This window comes from Marmota monax, unplaced genomic scaffold (genome assembly GCF_021218885.2).
Source record: "Marmota monax isolate L192 unplaced genomic scaffold, Marmota_monax_Labrador192_F-V1.1 WCK01_AAM20220418_F8-fsc00013, whole genome shotgun sequence".
NCBI lineage: Eukaryota > Metazoa > Chordata > Mammalia > Rodentia > Sciuridae > Marmota > Marmota monax.
The window spans coordinates 26,917,606-26,932,944 of record NW_026692202.1 but is presented as its reverse complement, the minus strand read 5'-3'; the positions used below and the strand labels follow the sequence as shown (position 1 = coordinate 26,932,944).

The 15,339-nt window shown below is 33.4% G+C and overlaps 1 protein-coding gene across 1 annotated transcript in view; it reads left to right on the top strand.

The window, feature by feature from the left end:
• Positions 1–15,339, top strand: part of Bckdhb (branched chain keto acid dehydrogenase E1 subunit beta) — a 205,353-nt gene that overhangs the window by 162,899 nt on the left and 27,115 nt on the right. The window lies entirely within an intron of this gene.

Below are 15,339 nucleotides of genomic sequence, written 5' to 3'. Positions count from 1 at the left end.
AAGAGGGGCAAAGGTCTCATTTTGAAATGTTCTTTATGCTATATGAAGAAATATATGCTAAGTACTTATAAATTCGTTTTGAATGACATTTTTTTTTGTTTTACTTCTTATGACTTGAAATTGGGACAAAATATTTGTTCATTAATAGGAAACATTAGTAAATTATTGAAAACAACAGTATCTGTAACATCATGATTGTGCTACCTCTATTAAAAAGCTTCTTTTATAATTAAGATTTAGCTTTCTATTGTCTGTTAATGAATTTATTTTTCCTCAGGGACAAACTGAGAAGACAGAATTCTGTGTTGTGCACATGTGTGCTTCCCTTGAGTTAGTGGGAGAGGATAACTGGGCTGATTAAGTGATTGCTAGTTTGTCTAAAGTCTTTTGCTTCCAACCATGAAACCAGCAGTCTCTCTACCATCTGTAGGATTTTAAAATTGATAAATGCTTCATAGATGAAACCTAAAGTTCTTTGTTATTAATGAAGGTTTTCATTAGTAAAAATTACTTTCTGGCATCATAGAAGTAAGTGGCATATGATCTTCTATATTCATTTTGTGTGTGTGTGTGTGTGATAAATACAAGTCAAGCATGTTAAGTGTGATGTAATTGTATTTGCATTGGTTTTCATGAGCCTTTAGTCATCTGTATGTCAAAAAGAGCTCACATCTATATTGTGGTACATTTATCTAAAGAAGAAACCTTTGGAAATATACGGTAAGTGACCATATTGTTTCAGCTTCCACATCACTCTAAGGAGAGATGAACTGAAATTGAACCCACCTCTTTTGGTCCAGTAGTTAAAAATGTTTCCATTTCCACCAAGCTCCTAAATTCTGTTGCCTGAATAGGAAGCTTATCATAGACACTGAGAGGACCTGAAATGATAGTGAATAGTGATGACCATTTTTTATTTTCTGAAATGAGACAGCTGGCATAAAACTGGGACTGTTCCATGTAAGTTTGTATATATAATCACCTACCTATGCTATGTAGAATATGTTACTCACTACATTGTGCCATTAAATTTTAAGTAAAGAATTTGTGATAATGGAGTTAGGATTGGATAAAAGTATCTATAAATCAAATCTAAGTCTCTTAATGTCCAAGAACTTAAAAAAAAATCAAGAATACAAATGCTGTTCCTATCTCACCAGTTATTATTATTTTTTTAATGCTGTGTCAAAGAATTTAAGTGTTATTGCTAGTGGTTACTGCTTCTTCTTCATGTGTGTCATGTATTTTTAGGTGGTGACAAATGACTTGGAAACCATGGAATGACTTGCCATTTGTTATGTTGAAGTTAAGTAATTCTTAGTAGTTTCAGAACATCAACAATTTCTAAATGTAATTAAAGTAAAATACATTTTTCTTTTGAATTAGGTGTTTAGTGGTTAGTATTGTGCACAAAATGAAGGTAAAAATATAATCATATGACTTAATATGCCTTTTACTTTTTAGCTGCTTTTCAATCAGTGAGTAAAACCATGACCCTTTCTGAGTTTTGTGTGTGTGTGTGTGTGTGTGTGTGTTTTGGATGTGGTGTTGGGGATTGAACCCAGGGCCTTGTGCATGCAAGCAAGCACTGTACCAGCTGAGCTATATCCCCAGTCCTATTACCCTTTCCGTTTTTATGTTTGGTTTTTAAAAATAATTGCTAGATTACATCATTCTCTAATAGAAAGTTAAGGATCTGGGGAGAATCATTAACCATTTCAGTCATGTTTACTCTTTCTGTAAACTTCATTGAATTTTATTAAATCATATTATTAAGGGCCTGAAATTATTCTATAATAAGTTATTTATGTTTCTAAAAAATGCCTTGATGAGAATAACCCAGTTGGCAAGATTAAGATCTCAGGGAAAATAGTGACTTAGGAACAAATAAATATGGTGTTAAATACACTTTAAATATGTATTTTAAACAAGGCAAAAGAAAACACTGCTTTTATAAGAAAAGAAAGGAGCATGATGGGGTTTGCATGCTGCACAGGTGCCCCTCCCTCAAGTGATCTTCACTTCATAAAATAACTGCTACAGCTCCACTCACCCAAGGCAGAGCCTCCCAAAAGTACTGTGTTACACATACTGTACTTTATCTTAAGGTTTTTAAACCAACTTTTATTATATTACAAGTTATTTTAATTTTACTTTTCCCCCCTTAAATACATGTGAAATTGCCTGGACTTTTCACAAATTACTCTGGGGCTTAAGGGAATGAGTTTCATTGCCTAGTCTTTGTTTATGTATGGAGTGGCTGAAGTAGCACACCACTGGGAAGCTTATGGTAGGGGTAGAGTTATAGAGAGCATTAGTGGTTAAGTGTCCTGTTTTAAGGGTCAGAACATATCTGTGTATATAAATAGATCTCACACAGAGAACAAATGCAATAAATCTGTTCTTACTCCTTGAATGAATGTAACTATGTTTCCCCACCCCCTCAGGGCAGGGGATTGAATCCAGCACTCTGCACGTTCTAAGCAAGTGCTCTAGCACTGAGGTACTTCCTCAGCCAATAATTGTGATTAAAAAAAAATTAAATATGAGTCAAGAAACAAATACTTCTGACCATAGCTTCAGGATATTTTTATAGAGCATATAAAAATGTGAAATTGATCTAGGTAAGACAAAAATGCCCTAGATAATTGTCTTAAGTTGCATATGGTGTAGTGTTACTTTTCATGTCTTTCATAATACTGTATTTCAAATAACACTAGACCTTGTACTATGAATATAGCTGATTCTATCAAAATGAACTATGAAAAATCATTTCACTTTTAGTTTAATAGATAAATGTTGCAGTTGATGATGTTCTATGTAAATTTTTCTATAATTTTAACCCTTAGCCCAGCATTCACTGAAGAAAAAAATCAATATACAATTAACTTTTTCTTTTTAATTATTCCACACTGGCTTTTCATCTCTTTCAAATTTAAATAAATGCTGAAGAGAGAGGTTGGTTCCAATTACACTATACTGATATGGTTGCCAGTGTCAAGTTGTAATTGATGTGACAGGAGAGGTAGGAAAGACAGAGATGTAAAATCTAAGTCAAAGCTAGACTGTGATATGAACTTCATGCAGGCAGCAGCACTACAAATGATGACTTCCGTCTCTTCAGAACAATGGAGGTCAGAGGCAATAGAACCACTTCTTTTAAAAGACTGGAAAAGTAGAAAGCCAGAGACAATAAAAAATGTAGAAAGAGTAAGAAATTTTCATATAAGCATCAGCGAGGGGGTGGGGGAGGAGAGAGAGAGAGAGAGAGAGAGAGGAGAGAGAGAGAGAGAGAGAGAGAATAGCCTGCTATTTAGATCTGCACTCAAAAAATACTGGAAGGGAGCTCTTTTTGCTAAAAGAAAGTGGGACCGAATGGCAATTCAGGTCTGCTACATAAAACTGCAGAACATGCGTTCTTTTTAGATACACACAAAATTCTCAGTTATATGTGAGGTCATTAACATTTTGATAAAATTTAAATTTTATCCAAATTTAAATTTGAAATCTTGTGTTGGTATGCTGTGTCACTCAAATGAAATTACATTAATATTAATAAAAATCAGCTAGGAAATATTCACACATCCAAAAATTAAAAGCATACCTTTAAACAATGATAGCTCATAGAAGAAATCACAAAACATAGTTATTAAATATTATAAATTGAATGGTCATGAAAACACAACGTAAAATATGTAAACAGCTAAAGCAGTAATTAGAGGAATATGCTTAACTATAAAATACTCATATTAGTAAAAAGAAAAAAGGCTTAAAACAGTGATCAAAATTGCTGTCTTAATGTAGGAAAAGAAGAGCAAAGTATATCTGTCATAAGAAAGGAAATAATAATAATAATAATAATAATAAGAAGAAGAAGAAGAAGAAGAGTGGGCATCAGTACAATGGAGACAACAGAAATTTTTCACAAAATTGAAGAAGATTGATTCTTAGATTATTAAAATTGATAATTCCCTAGCAACAATGATCAGGGAAAGGAAAGGAAAAACAAAAAATGACAGTGTTGGGAGTTAAAATTGATACAAGGGAATACTATGAATACTTTGTACTGGGCGTTCCTCTGCCTGAGTGCTCTACCAGAGATGGTCAGGCGGTAGGGTGGAGGCCGAGTGAGATAGTGCTCAAGCACATGTAGATTGTTTGTTGCTCTACTGGGAAATTTACACAGGCTCTTCAGTCATCACTATCTTAGCAAATTACCTATTAGGCATGTTTTTATAGACTAGGAAATTGAGGCTGGTGGGTAGAGGCCATTGTTAATGTGCCCAAGGCTAGATAAGCAAAGTAGCCAATAAAGCAAAAGAACCAGAGACTGTACCACTTGTGTCACCAAAGCCCATTGCTCCCTTGACTCTTTTTTTTAATCAAATTTTTTAAAGTAATTATTTGTTTTAATTAGTTATGCATGACAGTAGAATGCACTTTGATACATCATATGTAATGGAATATAATTTCTCATTCTTCTGGTTGTATGTGATATAGAATCCCACCAGTCATATAGTTATATGTGTACATAGGGTAATAATGTCTGATTCATTCCACTGTCCTTCCTATCCCCACACCCCCTCCCCTCCTTGACTCTTTTTTAATGTGTCATGAAAACAGCAATAACTAATTCCAGCAAATGAGGTATAAAGTAATGTCAGTCTGTGCTGTCAACTGTAACAAAATAAAATAGATGGGTTTGTTAGTCATCTTTTGATCACTTTGACCAAAATACCTGAGAAGAACAATTTAGAGGAGGAAAGATTTATTTTGGATAAAAGGAAACAGTTCTTGGTTGGCTGGCTCCAGGGCAGAAACATCATGGTGGAAAGGTGTGGTAGAGGTAGAGGAAAGTTGCTCAGTTCATGGCAGCTGAGAAGGAGTGGGTAGAGTGGGGAGCAGGGAGAAAGGGCCTTTGGAGAAGATAAACCCAGGGCATGCCCACTGTGGCCTACTTCCTCCAATTAGGTCCCACCTCCCAGCACTCCATTCAGATATCAATGCATTAATCCATCAAATAGATTAAAGCCGCTGATGAAGTCAGAGCCCTAAAAAGCCCCACCTCTGTACACATGAGACTTGGGATATTCTATATCAGAAGCATAAAATAGAATGGCTTATAAATATCGAACACAGAAGTGGTTTTTGTTTTTTATCACAGTTTGGTTTTTTATCACAGTTCAGGAGGCTGCGAAGTTCAAGATCATGGCACTGACCGATTTGGTGTCTGCTGAGGGTCAGCTTCCTGGTTCACAGACAATCATCTTCTTGCTGTAACCTCACATGGTGGAAATAGGAAGTTCACAGGGCTCTCTTTTATTAGGGCACTAATCCCATATGTATTAGTCAGCTTTGTGTTGCTGGGACCCAACAAGCACAACTTAGAGAAGGAAATGTTTATTTTGGCTCATGGTTCCGGAGATTTAGTCCATGGTTGCTCCATTCATAGCAGCAAGGAAGCGGAGAAAGATGGGAAGAGGCCTCAGGGAAGATGAACCCTTCCAGGACACCCTTTCAGTGACCCACCTCCTTCACCCATGACCCACCTACTCCACCCATGACCCACCTGCCTACAGCTATCACCCAATTAGTCCATTCAAACTAGGTTGGACTAGTTAGGTCACAGATCCCATAATCTAATCATCTAACCTTTGAATTTTCCTGTAGGTACTGTTGGGGGCTACCTTATATCCAAACCATAACACCATACATGAGGGCCCTGCCTTCCTGACCTAATCACTCTAAAAGGCTTCCCCTCTTCAACCCTCACTTTGGGGATTAGGTTTCAATATAAGAATTTTAGGGAATCAAGAGAAACTGGATCTCATCTGTGGGGTGTTACTCAGAGCTTCCTGGTAATGATGCTGTTTCCTCTTTTGTGTGTATTTAATCTAAAACATAACTTTTTTCAAGTTTAGTATTCTTAAAACCCATTTTCTCGATTTTTACAGTGAAATCCATTTATGTTAGTCAGAAGATAGATACAAAACAAGTAAATTTATTAAGAGAAGTTTTTTGCTTTTCTGTAAGATGAAAGTTGCCCCCTTCTGCAATGACATGAACGGCATTTCTATAATTAAATGTTCATTCTTAGAAGGAAAGGATATTCTGAAAAATAAATTTTAACTTGTTTTCTTCTGGGAAGCAGAATTCTTAAATTTTTCATAAAAAATGTCAGTTATGTGCAACTGTTTTTGATAATATATGAGTAAAATGAAAATTTCACCTTTTTTATTTGAATGGCATTCCTTTTGTATTCAATGAGTAGAATATGTTAAGAATTTTTCTGTTTGTAGAATGCAAAGAATCTTTAAGCAAATGTAAATATAGTGAAAAGTAAAAGTAAAATAGAATACTTTTTTTTTTTTTTTGTACCAGGAATTGAACCCAGGGTTGCTTAACCATTGAGCTACATCCCCAGTCCTTTTTTAATATATTTTTTTAAATTTTGAGACAGGGTCTCACTAAGTTGGTTAGGGCCTTCCTAAATTGCTGAGGTAGGCCTTGAACTTGCAATCCTTCTGCCTCACCCTCCTGAGTTGCTGAGATTACAGGTGTATGCCACCACATTTGGCTAGAGTACACTTTTGTAGATATTAATTTGCAGCCTGAGTCAGCTTATAATTATGTATTTATAATAAGTAAATTAATAGTGAGTCAATGGTCCACTCCAGAAATATGAATGTGAAGCTCATGTTGAAAAATATCTGCTGAAAAATATATATTTTTTATTTTTTAAAAATATTTGTAGTCGTCAATACCTTTATTTTTTATTTATTTTTATGTGGTGCTGAGGATCAAACCCAGGGACTTGCACGTGCTAGGTGAGCACTAGACCGCTGAGCCCCAGCCCCAGCCCCTCTGCATATTTTAAAATACATTTTGCATTAATTATATAACTAAAACTATTATACCAAATTATTTTGAAACAAATCTTGAGAATGTTTAAAGCTTATTACACACCTTTTTTATTTTGCAAAATGTTTAGTAATCATAAGTGAGACATGTTTGAGGACTAGGTATTTGAAATTCTGCCTTTCCTAGCAAAGTCCATGTTATCAAATGTGTGATACAAATGTTTTCTAATAAAACTAACTCAGTATTTGTTTGTTATTTGTCATTGTACACCAATGTAACTTGAACTTTCTGGTAGTTCAGGCATTGGGAACAATAACCAGTGCTCTCTAATTAATTGTTCTTTACTTGTTTTTAACCTTTAGCTATATTTTGGATTTGTTGGTTTGTTCAGTTACATTGTTGAGGGAAAGGGGAAAATAATATATGAAGTTTTGCTAAAACAAAATTCTGGAATGAAACGAAGTATGAGCTATGCTGTGAAATAAATATTGCAGTATGAACATATGGAGAGAAACAGCATTCATTGGAAAGTTTGGATCTGTGGGTCGGCTGCACTGTTTGTGTTTGAGATTCGAAAATGTCAATGTGAGCTGAAATGAAATAATGATGCTTAAAAATAAAAGAAGCAGCAGTAGAATTTCCATTGTGCACAGGGAGAAATGCAGACAGGACTTTATTTTATTAAAAGTAGAAAGTAAAATAAAGTCATACAGGGAAAAGTCTTCACATGGTATTACTTGAAATCAAAGGGTAATTCTTTTATATCATATGGTCTCAAGTGGATTTACATAATCTTATGTCAATATCCCCCAGTATTTCAGTAGTGCTATTGCAATAAGAAATCCAGTAGACCAGATAGAAAAAGAAATTATTTTCAAAACTGGTTAAATCCACTAATGAATTGTAACTGAATAAGTATGGGAAAAGTAGGTGATAGACAAAAGAAACTAAAAATCAGGGTAGAACACAAGAAATTGAAAATGAATAATAATAATAATAAGAAGAAGAAGAATCTTAGAGAATGTCCAACTTATCTTCTGCCCTAATCTCGGATCTCTCCTGATTCTCTTGCAACTTCTTCTCACACCCATTAGTGTGCCCATACCAGCCTACATGTGGGAAGACAAGAAGAATCTGCTGAAGCATCAGGAGAAAATTTAAACCTGCTTAGGAAAGAATGTCTTTTCTTAAGGAAAGACCCCACAGAAATAGAAACTACTCAAAAATCCATATACTTACTTAGAAAAGTGAGTTCTTTTTTTTTTCTGATTTTTGTCCATTTTAAATACACTTATAATAATCAATGATACTAGTTGGATTTTATTTAAATGTTCATGTCATCAGATAAGGCAGCCCCAGTGCCCATCACCAATGTTTGTTTTTGTTTGGAAACTATATCAGTTCAAAAGATAGTGCCATAGACCAATTTTTTCATTATCATGTAGAAATATTAGCTCCTTAGAGCTTTATCTTCATTTTGTCATTGCTTTTTATTAAAAGCCTCAAAGGTCCACTTAGGTACATCTCTAAGCATGCTTTATATAGGAACAGCCTGTCCCAGAAGAAGTGCTTCAAGAATGTTCAGTTTTTTTTTTAATGTTATGCACTTCAAAGTTCTGAAAATCCTAAGGTTGAATAGTCAAGGCACTCAGTTATAGGTAATATGGGGCCTTTGAATTCCAAATTGGGGAATTAATTTGAAGGAGATACATTATGTTCCTAAGAGCTTTTATTCTTTAGTTCTTTTTAACCATTTGTTTTTGATTCATTAATATTTTATTTAAAGAAAATGGGAAACATCAAAAGTTAAAATTCAATACAGGACATGTACCTAGTATTTATTTAGCTTGTACTCTGCCAGACATCATTGAACTACAAATAATACTTCAAAATAGGAACCACAGCCATCTCCACTTTACAGATGAAGCAGTTGAGCACAGAATGTGCCAACAACTTGACCAAAATCATATTGTTCATAGGTAACAGATTAAACCCTGCCCATCTGATTCTATATACTTGAATTTCCTCTGATAGAAATAAAAGATATTGTGTGTTTAGTAAAAACTGAAAAACATTTCTATTAAATATTTGTAGGCATGTTTGTGATTGGAACACTGGAACAGTCTTAGGATTACAATGGCTTTCATTCTGTTTTCATATTTGACTGATGTGTTATATTGATAGAAAAGCAAATATTTTATACAATCTTTAACTGAATAATCCTTTTTAAATTTATTTAAGCCGCAAGGTAATTTTGCAAGCATTAGAGAATTATCAAATTATGTAACAGTTGATTTGTCATCATTTTTAGCCAGTCTTTATTTTTTTTTAACCAAGTAGGCCTTATTTATATCACTATTTTTGTACTATTGTTTTTTCTTCAAAAACTAGAAGATTTCAAACTGCATAGTTTTTAAGAGTTTGTACATAATCCAAATTTTCAAATACCAGTAAACTTCCTAATTATCGATAGGAGGAATTTGGCAAGCAAACTCCTCTTAGGGTACAGTTCTTCACAGACAACATAGAAGACTGACTGTGAGGTTGTATGCTATGAGTTCTGAGTGTGAAGGTTTTGATTTTGATTTATTTGCTCTTCAACTTATATTTTTCAACATTAAGATGATCAGATTCTTGGCTGAAAAAAAATAGAAATGTACCTCAAGATATTTTTTCAATATTTTAATATCCTTTTGGTTCTCCTTTTACTGTGTGCTGGAGGAGTGGAAAATAATTTAAAATTCAACATTAATATAAAAGTGGGATGACAAATTAATTCTATACTAACTTAAGTTTTTTATCTTATTATGAAGAAATATGAACAGAAATCTTCTAGACAGATAAGTTATTGCAACAATATAGACACTTGGGGAAGGAATATAAGGTTTTGATTTTGTTACTCAGTTGTGTGAGTTAAAAGTAATATCATCCAGACAGCCCAACTGTTCTGTGCCAAGTCATTCCTTGTCACTAACTGATTGCTGTGATTGCTATGGGCCTGGTTTTTAGTGGTGCTAGTTAGTGCTTATTTTATTTGAACCAATTGTGAATAGAGTTGAATTTTCCAGGAAACCTTTAGGGAAATTGTATTTGACTTTATTAAGCTTCACTGAAATATTTCAGGACTGCTAACTTGCAGTCCTAGAGGCCACATGGGTGTTATTTCCCAGGCAGGCAGAACCTGTAGCTTGAGTCCTTGGGAGAGAACCTTGTTATTGTTACACAGCATGGATCCCTGTAGGCCTGGAAGAAGATGGACCGAGTCCCTTACCTAAAGTCTCTTTTACTTTCAGCTTTATTTTTAACTTCCTCCTGTCCCAACCTTCTTGTTATTATACCATTTTTTTTATATTTTTTAAATTAATTGAGTTTATTTTAGCAGGAACAAAGTATAGAAATAATGGTTCTTAGGTTAGATTATTCGCCTGAGTTGATACCAGCATCTCACTGCATAATTGTCACAGATTTTGTGCCTTTTTTTTTTTACAAAAAAAAAAATGGGTTGCGATCATTATGTGAAGTTTTTTTTTTTTTTAATTGTGCCAGTATTATTGCTTAAAATTATTTATTACTAAACCATCTTTGGTGCAAGATTAGGATGCACAGAATACTCATGAATATATATTAATGCAACAGCAATTATTATGCAGTGAAAAAGCATTTGGGAGAAATCAGCTCATCTTATTTTCAGTATAAACCATTGATGCAAGAGGATGCAGGAAGTTCTCAAATTTCAGAGTGAGAAAATTGGACATAGCCTCTTAACAGCTTTAAGAAAAACTGGATGCAGTTTTACACCATCTGTGAATGCCTTTGAGATTCACATATTCTTCCTTTACTATTCTACCTCAATCCTGCCTATTTTTTTTTTAATTTTTTATTGTTGGTTGTTCAAAACATTACAAATTTCTTGACATATCATATTCCACACTTTGATTCAAGTGGGTTATGAACTCCCACCTTCACCCCATACACAGATTGCAGAATCACAATCCTGCCTATTAAAGATCTTTTTCTCCCTGTGTGTCTTTTAAAATCATGTTTCCCTTACTTATAGGCTTCTTCTAGACATTTACTGTTTTTCTCACATGCCCTTAAAAATAATTATTTTATAAGCCACTTAAGTATCATTCTGGGGGCTTGATAGATGACTTCGAAATTCCCTGCAGTGGTAGCATTGTTCATTAAGTTGCTTGGTTGTACTTTGGCAGTACAATGTGACCACTGATTAAGTTTATCTTGGTTTTAAAGATAAACAGATGTCATTTCTTTTAAAGACAGCTATTGTCTGAAAATGTTGAGTACATTTTAGGAGGTTTCAGAAAATACAAGTTTTATATTGCAAATCCCTTATGGTGTTTTAGAAAGTATAGTATGTAGTAATTTTCTTCATCCAAGATTCTGAATGACTTTTTAAGGTAACAACATTTTTATAGTGTGAAACTTTGAATGGAAAGGGAGTTAATTAAAGATGTGATGAAGTAATGCTATGTACAATTTTAATTCAATTTCCTTGGGTCTATTTTCTCTACCTCTCATTTCAGAAATTTAAAGAAAGAAATTATCCCCCCCCACACACGCACACAGACATTCTTAGCAAATCAGCAACATTTTTACTCAGAAACCTAAAATAAAAATTACATTTAATAGTAAAATGTTAGAAGACTTAGCTTTAAAATCAGAAACCTGAAAACCCACTGTAATTAATTATATTTATTGTTGTACTGGAAGTCTTAGCCATCATGGTAATATAAGAAAAAGAATTGAACATTTAGGCAAAAGGAAATAAAATAGTAATTTATTGACAGGGAAAAATTGATTTTCTATGTAGAAAATCCTACTTCATCCATATACAGCTTAATTAATATTAAAGAGTTTAACAGTGTTGCCATAAACATTAAATACACACTGAAAATATGATTTTTAAGAACATTAGAAAATATCTATAGTAGTTAAAGCATAAAGAAGTATCAAAGAATAATCTTTAAAATGTCATCTGAGACTTTTATGGAAAAATGAAAAGACAAATGAAAACCACTTAAAAACAATTTAAGAGACTTTTAAAAAGACTATGCTTATAGATAGGGAGATTCATTACAATAAAAAGTTATTATCTAATTGCTCTCTAGAGTGAGTTAAAATCCAAGGAGATCTTTTCTTGAAACTTAACAAGTTGATTCTAAAATGTTATAGAAATGAATAAAATACCCAAATAACCTATAACCCAAAAAGGAAGAACTGGATGAGAGACAATTTCTGCTACATATTGAAGCAAAAGGAGCAGGCTAAATGGAGATAATAAAAATATGAGCATCATTCCTTTCTGAGACAAAATACCTCTTGTTCTGCATGTCACTTGAAGAGGCATGACACCCAAGTCAAGTTGGTTCAACTTGACTTATCTACCTTATTTGTTCCTCTTATCATATTGAACTGCTGTCAGGGATTAAATAAAGAGGGATATAATAATCATCAATGCAGAGGGCACTTTGACTGGTAAGTCATGAAGAACAATGACTCTAGAGCTGATTTGCCTGATTTCAAAAGATGTGTGACCCTGGGTAGATATTTAATCTTCCTTTGCTTCAGTTTTCTCATCTAGAAAATTGAAAAGTAATAGTACTTTGTGTATAATATTATTGTAAAGATTAAGTGAATTAACACATGTAAAGCTAGTAGAATACCTGGCATACAGTGCTTAGTAAATATTATTGTTTTTATTTCTTTGCACCATTGTTGTGTTTATGAAAATGCTTTCATCCTGTGTTACCTTTTGACATTAGGTATTTAATTCCATGTTAAATTATAAGTGTTCAAACAATATGTGCCTTAAGTGTTAAAAAAAAAACATGAATAGCAGATTTCTTTAAGGAGTCTCAACATCTGGTATACTCTGGGTCTTAAAGAACTATAAGGTCAAAAAAGGTCAGTTGAATGGGGAGAGACATTTTTCAATGAACCACATGACAACTGAGATACAGTGCCATGGGATATGTAAACTGCACAGTCCAAACATAAATATAGGGTGTCTGAGTTAATTAAAAAAAGATTCAGAAGGTTCATAAAGAATGTAGAATATTCTCTTAAGACTTGATGAATGCAGATAAGTAAGCATAGTAAATAGATAATCCAGCCATTTATAGGAATAAGTATTTAATACCTTTGCAACAGGATATGTATTAATAGAAAGACATCATCAAACACAGATAAAGAATTTAATTTCATTAACAGCAGATGATACAGAAACTTGTGGAAACAGATAAGCCACGCAATGAGACAATATGCTGAAATGTGGACGTCTAGCTCTTTCCATGGAGTCACAGGGCTAAGGGATGACATCAGCTCCAAGTGCTCTCTTCCCCTTCATCCTGACCCTAACTTCCTCTTGGGAGTGGCTTCATGTCCACTTGATTGTCCTGGGCACTGGCTTTAGGCTAACTGCTAATTGTTAGCAAGTAATTGGTGCGCCAGTAAACTTCAATCCATTCCTCAATTTTGAGAGTATTCATCAGGCTAAGCTCCAGCCCAAGGGGATCACTGAAACCACTTTTCTATACTTGAAGCGGATCAAGCTTTAGTCTTCTAGCTTGTCATTTATATAACTGCAGCTTTGTCTGAGATTTGCTCCTTAGTCTTTCAACTAGTCTTCACCTCAAACTCTTCTTCCCCACAAGACATAACAACATTGGAAAAAATGGCTTTATTTAATCAAAATGACCAGGGTTAGAAACCACTACTTAATAGCAGTGTTTTTATGAGTTATTTTTGTCTACATCTCAATTTCCTTATCTGTAAAATGGAGATGATCCCACCTAACATAAAACAATTCAATAAGACGGAGTATGAAAAGTGCCCAATACATTGCCAAATAATAGGAATGTAATAAGTGGTCTACATTATTTTCTTTTTCTTCATATTGTAAGTTTGGACTTACCCAATTTTAAGCTGCTCAATCCCTTCTGTCCATATCCAATGATATATATAGTGTCGATGATTTTCTATTATATTTTTTGGCACACATCCCCCATTAAAGAGTCTTTCTTAAATTTTCAGTAAACTTAAAAAAGTCTTCAGATGTGTCCATTAATTGTTTATAAAAATCTTCTAGTTGAAAATATCAAGATCATTACTGAAAAGTTAATAGAATTACAAAATTTATTTAAATATTTTAGAAAATTTGCCAACTATTTGTATTCACATTAAACATATTTTATGTTTTATAGAATGTGATGTAAATGTCTAGACTGACTTGTTAGGTCTCATTGTCTCATTCTTTTCAATAGAATATGAAGTACACATTTCATAATGAAAAAGAGTATTTTTTAAACCTGGTATATAAACCATATAAAGAGAAAAAAATTACTGAAGCTTTAGAAATCCCATTAAGAAGTTGTATCTATATGTATTTGGATTATTTGACACAGTGAATACAATTTCAAATTTAGAAATACCGTTAAAAACTTTGACAGTCTAGGGCTGGGGTTGTGGCTCAGTGGCAGAGCACTTGTCTAGCACGTGCGAGGCTCTGGGTTCCATCCTCAGCACCACATGAAAATAAATAAATAAAATAAAGATACTGTGTCCAACTACAACTAAAAACTAAATATTAAAAAAAATGACAGAAAAAAATATGACAGTATAATAATAAAACTAATATACAAATTAATTATTAAAATAAGAGCAGCAAATTGTATCACCAGAAATGCCTATGCTGAATGTTAACAAAGCAATGCTATTTCCTTCTACTTAAGTGCTTATTTGTATTGTTTTATTTTTATGAATTTGGGATTATGCTTTGTGTGATTATGTGTGTTTTGTTTCCTGCTTTTTACAACTTTTTTTTGTGTGTGTGTTGGGGAGTACCAGGGATTGAACTTGGGGGGACTCAACCACCAAGCCACATCCCTAGCCCTACTTTTGTATTTTAGAGACAGGGTCTCACTGAGTTGCTTAGTGCCTTGCTTTTGCTAAGGCTGGCTTTGAACTCATGATCCTCCTGCCTCAGCCTCCTTAAGCTGCTGGCATTTCAGGTGTGTGCCAGTGTGCCCCGCCTGCTATTTACAACTTAATATACCATGAATATTGTCTCATATCTCAATTTTGTTCACGAATGTTATTTAATGGCTGTAAGTTTTTCATCATGAGAGTTGCTTAAACATTCTTCTGTTGTTCACTTTGCTTAGTTACCACTTTAAGCCTCAATGATAATAGAGCAAGATGTCACTAAACATTCATTTTAACATAAAGTACATTCAAACATGTTTTCTAATACATATATCAGATTGATATCATCTCAGATCATTACATTATACTGTTTAATCTTATACATATAATGCTAAACAGTACTATTTAGATTAAATGTGAAAAACCTATAGGTACTTTTTTTGTTTACTAATTTTGCTTGGTATATATATATATATATATATATATATATATATATATTATATATATATATATATATATATGATATATATATGA